Genomic DNA, 7,037 nt, shown 5'->3' with positions numbered 1-7,037 from the left:
TTAGGGCTCTGTGGCTGCTGCTGGCAGCCTGTGCCAGTGCTCGGTCACCCTCACAGGGACAGTGTTTCCTGATGTTTGGAGGGAACCTCCTGTGTGTCACTTGGTGCCCATGGCCTCTGGCCCTGTCCCTGGGCACTGCTGGGAAGAGCCTGGCTCTGTCCTCTTGGCATCCTCCCTGGAGGTGTTTGGACAGGTGGATGAGATCCCCTGAGCTGCTGCTTTTCCAGGCTAGATGATCTGAGCTCTCTCAGCCTTTCCTCGTAGGAGAGATGCTTTCTTGTCCCTTTGTTGTCCTGTGGCCCTTTATTGCCCTCCAGTATGTTTGTGTCTTCCGTACCCAGGAGCCCAGAACTCAGCACAGTCCTGCAGGGGTGGCCTCAGCAGAGCTGAGCAGAGGGGAGGGATCCCCTCCCTCGACCTGCCTGCTGGACTTTGCTGCATGCAGCCTAGGATACTGTTCACCTTTTCAGCAAGGGCACACTGCTGCCTCATGTCCAATTCGGTGTCCCCCAGAACACCCAGGTCCTTTTCCACGACCCATTATCTTACTCAAGACGATGGCCTATACCTGCTTTTTGACCTCAATAGATCGAAGGAACTCTGTTAGGAAGAGGATTTCTTTCTAACTTAAAATGGCAAATGAGGTTTGTCATGAAAGGATTTTAAAAAAACCCAGAAACTCTTAAGTGCAAACTGATGAACAAAGAACACTCCAAATTTCCCTAACACAGGAAATTATGTTTGAACTGAGACAGTTTTTGTTTTAAAATCAAATTGCTTACTTTTCAAAGTGCCCTAACTAACCACAAAAGACCCAAACCAAAACATGCTTTTCAGCATATCATTAGTTTATAAAACATCATGTGCATAAAAATGTGTGAATCATAATTGTAGGCAATGCTGGTAGCGTTGTATATGTATAGGTATTACTAATATTTTCTGGTATGCAACCCTTTTTCAGGTATCCATGGCTTTGACAAACTTTCTCTGTGATCGTGTTAGGCATGGTTTGTGTCTGTCTCAGATGAAAGTTTTGAGAAATTTTTAGCCAGCACATTTCAGCTGTGTCTAGCTTGTTGCTTTGCCAAGTTTTTGAGAGAAAACAATAGAATAGCCGCTGTTGGTGACTGCCCTCCCCCCGTCCCCTGGTTCCTTTGTATTATGTTAGAGTGGAGCAAAAGAGCATAATTCCTTCTGATTTCCATGTTAAACAATCAGAACAAAAACCTTAGAATTGCCAGTGTTTAGCTCGAAAGTGTGACAGAAGTGCTTGCCGTACCCCTCTGCACACACCTGTTTGCACATGCCTGTTTGAGATTTTTCTGATGTTCATGGGTGAACAGGCTGTAAATTCTATGGTTCCCTTCTGTGACTCGATTACATGTACATCTGTGCCTTCTACTGACTGATCACACTCTTTTCTCCACAAGCTGAAGGGAAAAGTCACAGGAAGAACCTGAGAGATTGGCTTTCAGCACAAATGGAAGAAAAGATCATGTGACATGAGGATAGAAGGAAAAAAGCCCCCTAAAAAGAGAAGAGGACAAGCTCTCATGAGATGACGGCTTGAATGGGAAAACATCTAAGCCTAGGATAAGCTGAGCAAAAAAACCAGCTAGGCCTCAGTTTTGATGGAAGGGAATAAATCTGAGACCCAGTGAAAGATAAGTATATGAGGATGGGAATGAGACAGAGAGATGGTGTTACTTGTCAGCACACAGTAGGACTTGGTAAAAACCTAGTGAGGAGAAAGAAGGCATAGATTTTGCTAGATAGAGAGACAATATTCAGAAAGAACAGACGAAGTGCTGCATAGCAGTTCATTAGGTGAGTACTGGAGCACAGAAGAAGGTGCAAGTCCTACGGAAAATGAACCCGTGATCGTGCAATTTAAAAGTTCCACCACCATGTATGTCACAGAAGTCAAATTGCACATTATAGAACTTTCTCTTTTTAATGACTAATAGTTTTATTTTAGTAGGAACTTGTTTATAACTTAATTAAAAAGGTGTTTCAAAACACCAAATACTAAGAAATAGCTTTGAAATATAGTTACAATTTATGTAGCGGTAACAGAAACTGCTATCCCTGCAACTGGACCGTGTGAAATGTAAACTTCTAAATCACTTAATTAGCCATTTACACATAAACTAATTAATAATTTTGCAAATGTGCACAGTGAGTCCAAATGTTAAATTAATAAAACATTCTAGAGAAAGTTTCACAATAAAACATTACTTCTGCCTCTGAAAAATCTAGGGGATAAAAACCCTAAACAACCCAGAACAGCTGATTCCATGTATCCAATCCAAGTTTAAAGTACTTAGTGGAATTCCATTTTTGCAACACTGTGCTGAAATTGTAATCTGTCTGGTTAGGAAAGAGACTTCAACAGTGTGAAGTGCATAGCTGAATAGATGAAAAGAATACAGCCCGATTCAAGACTGTATTGAGAGGTTCGATTCCCATCTCTGTCTTACCCTAAACTTGTCACAAACTTCTCTGATGACAGAAGCTGTTGTGGATCATTCCCTCTTCTTTTTGAAGCCCTTCTCACCTTGACCTTACAGTGAAGCTAGACTGGACATTTATTATTTGAGACCTTACAAGTATTTAGCACAAATTTTTCCTAGTGCTGGGATTTCAGTATAATGTAACTTACTCAAATATGACTGAAAAGGCCTTGGTGTTTCTATTTGAATGATCAAAATATTATGTTGTCACTCCAGCTTATTTCAAGCCTACACATTCTCCTTTCCTAATGGGCATTCTCTTTGCCTCTCCCAGAGCCAGTTACAGTTCTGGCCTTGTTTTTTTAAAAGAAATCCCACCTGTTACATAAATGTCATAGTCTTCTAAAAAGCTAGGCTCTATCATTTGCTTGGTGCATGTTACTTAACGCATGGCAGTGAGCACATGTTTAGAGGATTAAGGAATTCTTGCAATTTCTTCTAACTAACATGATAAACATTCTTATAAACAGTGAAGCAAGTAGGTCTCAGTTTCTTTTGTATTATCTTTTGGTTTGATTCTCAGTGGTCTACAATGCAAGCTACAACAGAATCTTTTCTCCTGGTTGCATGAATAACCTGGCATATATTGAGGTAAATTGCTGATGAGCCTTTCTTTCTCACTGGAGAAATAGTTACCTCTCTCACCAATCTTTACAAAACTGTTAAAAAGTTGAAGTGCTGAGACCTCCCTCTGCTTCCTTAAACTTAATAACAAGGTTTAAATATTAATGGAGAACACAGAACCATGTAAAACTGATTTATGAGCCTCCTTTCCTTCAGCAAATAGTCTAAACAAGGCGTGTATGTGTGTTTTTCTCCTAAACTGGCCTCTGCTTCATCTCTGTCTGCTCCCCTTTTCTAGTGATTCTTCTGGGATGGGAGATCACAAGACCTACTGATTAGGACACGTAGCTGGGAGCAGAAAGCAGGGGTTTGTCACCAATTCCACTCCTCATTTGCCTGCAATAAGTGCAGGCAGTGCAGCTACTTATTTCTCTTTTTCCTCTCTTTACCACTTGACTGAAACCAGTAAAGTCCTCTCTTGCTCTGTATTTGTACAGAGGAGTCTCCATCATGTATCCAAATTGTAGCTGCTGCTGCCTCAGTAGGTAACAATAAATCTTACAGTTTCTTGCCTCCACAGATGTGCTGAGCAGAGTTTTAGACTCTCTGAAAATAGTAAAATTCTAGTATCTCATCTGAACATGCATTTTCTTCCTTACTGCAGGAAGTGCTAAAGCTCTTAAAACAAACTAGCAGATGATAAAATTCCTGGAGATGCGAAGTTCTCAGGGTGTAGAAATTCTAGCAGGGATTTGGGAAGAACCAGTAGTAATACTTCCACAAAATTACTCAGACTTACAGCAGTGCTCTAGTTCCATGCTAGACTTGTGCTGAATTTCAGGCTAGTACTTCCTCCAGTCTAGGCCATGTCATTAACTTTAGTCGCATGCAAAAATAATTAAAAAAAAAATCAGGGTCATATACTGGGAATGACGTTTATGATTAAGTGAATTCAATTACTCCTTTTTGAAAAACCTTAGTATCACCAAGTTGAGATGTTTCAACCCCTTTCCTAGCTAAAGAAGTATAATAGCATCAGGAATAAAATAGAACAGTTAATTTGGAAGGGACCTACAATGATCACCTAGTCCAACTGCCTGACCATTTCTGGACTGACCCAATGTTAAAGCATATTATTAAGGGTACAGCCCAAATGCCTCTAAACACTGACTGGCCTGAGGCATAGAACACCTCTCTAGGAAGCCTATTCCAGTGTTTCACCACCCTCTTGGTCAAGAAATACTTCCCAATAATGTCCAGTCTGAATCTCCCCTGGAACAGCTTTGAGCCATTCCCAGACATCCTATCCCTGGATCCCAGGGACAAGAGCTCAATACCTTCTTCTCCACATCCCCTCCTCAGGCACCTGCAGGGAGCAATGTAGTCGCTCCTCAGCCTCCTCTTTGAACTAGACAAAGCCAGAGTTTTTGTGTAGGACTAGAATATTACTACAGAAATTATACACTAACAGTATTATCAATTATAGTTGTCAAAAATCTATACAAGCATTAATTCCCCATCTCCAAGTGGTTAACCATTACATAGCCATTTTAACTGAAGAGATTATAGGACTCATTTAGGTGAAATGGGAAGATAGTTTTCAGTTTCTGCCAAAGCAACAGCAGTGTTGCTTGGGCGGTCCTTTTTATTGACTTAAAATGAACTGTTTCAGCATGACACCATCAATTCAGACAACACTGGTCTTTCTTACATGACTTCCTCAGGACTGCACAGAACATCAGCAATATAGATCTGTGGTGTAACAGCTTCCACACCTGACCTTACTGACAAGGTCTTCTATTCATCAGAGCTGAATGATGTGAGCCTAGAGGTACATACTCCTGGGTTCTTGACCAGGTGTGCCAGTGTGCTCAAGAGCTAATTAGTAATGTCTTCTTTAAGTGGAGTTTTATCTTGGGATGTATAGGTCTGCATTAGAAAAAGGTCATTAGACAAGGTTAAAAGATGATGATCGGAAGTTCTTGTCAAAACCATCTCAGCACAGAACGGTCTATAGGTGTTACACCCCACCTCTCTGCTAAATCCAATGCCATACGTGCTGAAGAACAGAGGCGTTATCACAGTGCTGAAAAATACTTAGGCTGGACATTAACAAATGCATCTGGTGAACAGTTAAAGGAGTGCCAACTGAGTCAGTCTTATGAATTCCTTGTTCACACTGATTGTGTGGTGTAGTGCCGTAAATTCCACTTAAGAGATCGGTAATTGTTTTTCTGTTGAAAATCTGCAGAAAACAACTTCTTGCTCTGTCAAATTTACATTCTTGTATTCTCGTTGGCTGTCCTGGATACATTTGCTATCATTCCAAGTAAATGTCCCCATGTTAAAAGGTTGATCCTTAATTTTACACTCTGTCATGGTTACACTAGCTGTTAAATGCAGCTGCCTTGCAGTATATGCCCTATGAAGTGGATTTCTTAAAAATGTTTTGGGGCTATATTAGGAAGCTGGACATAATTAGTTTGACAATACCTTCTCTTATGAATTGGTCCATGTATATCAGGCCTAGCTCAATGATGATTTTCTAGCTGCATAGTTCACACAGACCATAGCATTATTTATCCTGTGCAAACATTGAAACAACACTCACGCTTTTCTCACTGTACAGTCTGGTTATTTTTTCATTGTCTTTTATCAGGATTTTCATCAAAGTTTCCCCACAGCTTCCAGATTGTTCACAATGCAGATGCAGCAGTTCTGTTCACTGGGCTGGGCAACGGCAATCACATTACCCATGCCCTGCATTCTTTACAGTAGTTGCTCATAGGAAGACAAGTAGTACTAATTGGGTATGGATGAACACTTGGTTGGTTGTTTTAAAACCCATGACTGACATAGTAGGAAGGCCTAAGCTCCATTTTCTTCTTTCTGATGCTTTTGGTAGTGACTGTTTATATTTTGATGCAGCCCATTGCCTATGAGGGTCAGTTTGGTATAGCAGTTTACACTGATATAGCTCTTGTGGCTGGCACTTGAGATCTGAAGCAGGCGGTTTGAGTGCATTTTGAACCTTAAGAGTTTTTCAGTACTTTTTTTGTGGCTGAATTTTTATTTTCCGTGAATATTTAAATAATTTAGAAGCCCTGCAATGCTTCTGATTATAACATCTTATGTATGACGTGAACTTCACTGGTTAACTTGAATATTTTTTCAGTGCTAAGTCTAGGCTACAGATCCTTCCCATTCTGTGTTCCCCAGTATCTTCTTCAAGTGAAATTTTTTGTGTTTCAGTAAAGGTTTAAGGCATCTTTTTTGTTATTTGAGGGATCCTATACGTTCTTCTAATAACTATTATCAAGGGATGTTCTGAATATTTTAAATCACTTAGGGATGACTGCTATGAAGTTTCTGGATTTTATTGCAGTATTCTCTGTGACAAAAGACTGGTAGGAATTCCCAGAGAGTATTTTTCATCTAAATGTATATTTTATAGCTTTTTTAAAAGCTGTAGTACAGAATTATTTGTGATATGATTCTTGCTTTAAAAAAAACAAAAACAAACAACAAACATCCCACTTGTACATAAGTTGAAAATTGTTTTATTTAAATGTTTAATGGGTATAATGGTCCATCTGAGAGACCACAGGGTTTAGCTTGTAGTTATTAAGCACTTAACATTGATAAAGCTTATGTTCCAGAGACCCATTTGGATAAAGCATTTATGTCAATGTATGTTGAGGAAATGTGTTTCATTTAGAAAAAGGTACAGCAAAGAGTAAACCTCTCTTTATGAAGCCAGTAACAATTATGAAAAGCAGAGTAGAAAATGTTTTGGTTCCAGTGTCTTCTTCATTCCTGGCACATTTAATGTCCATAGCTTCCCTTAAATGAATGTGTTTTTAATTTCTAGCATTTTAGGTATATTTAGAGCACAAATAATCTTCAAATATTATATGGAAACCTTTAATGAAACCCTTTTGTGATTACTTGTATTACAGA

At 39.6% G+C, this 7,037-nt stretch overlaps 1 protein-coding gene across 2 annotated transcripts in view; it reads left to right on the top strand.

Annotated features, from left to right (window-relative positions):
• Nucleotides 1-7,037, top strand: part of HLTF (helicase like transcription factor) — a 75,806-nt gene that overhangs the window by 46,366 nt on the left and 22,403 nt on the right. The window lies entirely within an intron of this gene.

Source organism: Pseudopipra pipra, chromosome 10 (genome assembly GCF_036250125.1).
Source record: "Pseudopipra pipra isolate bDixPip1 chromosome 10, bDixPip1.hap1, whole genome shotgun sequence".
NCBI classification, from domain to species: Eukaryota; Metazoa; Chordata; class Aves; order Passeriformes; family Pipridae; genus Pseudopipra; species Pseudopipra pipra.
The sequence above is the reverse complement of the archived record's forward strand: the minus strand, read 5'-3'. Positions and strand labels throughout refer to the sequence as shown.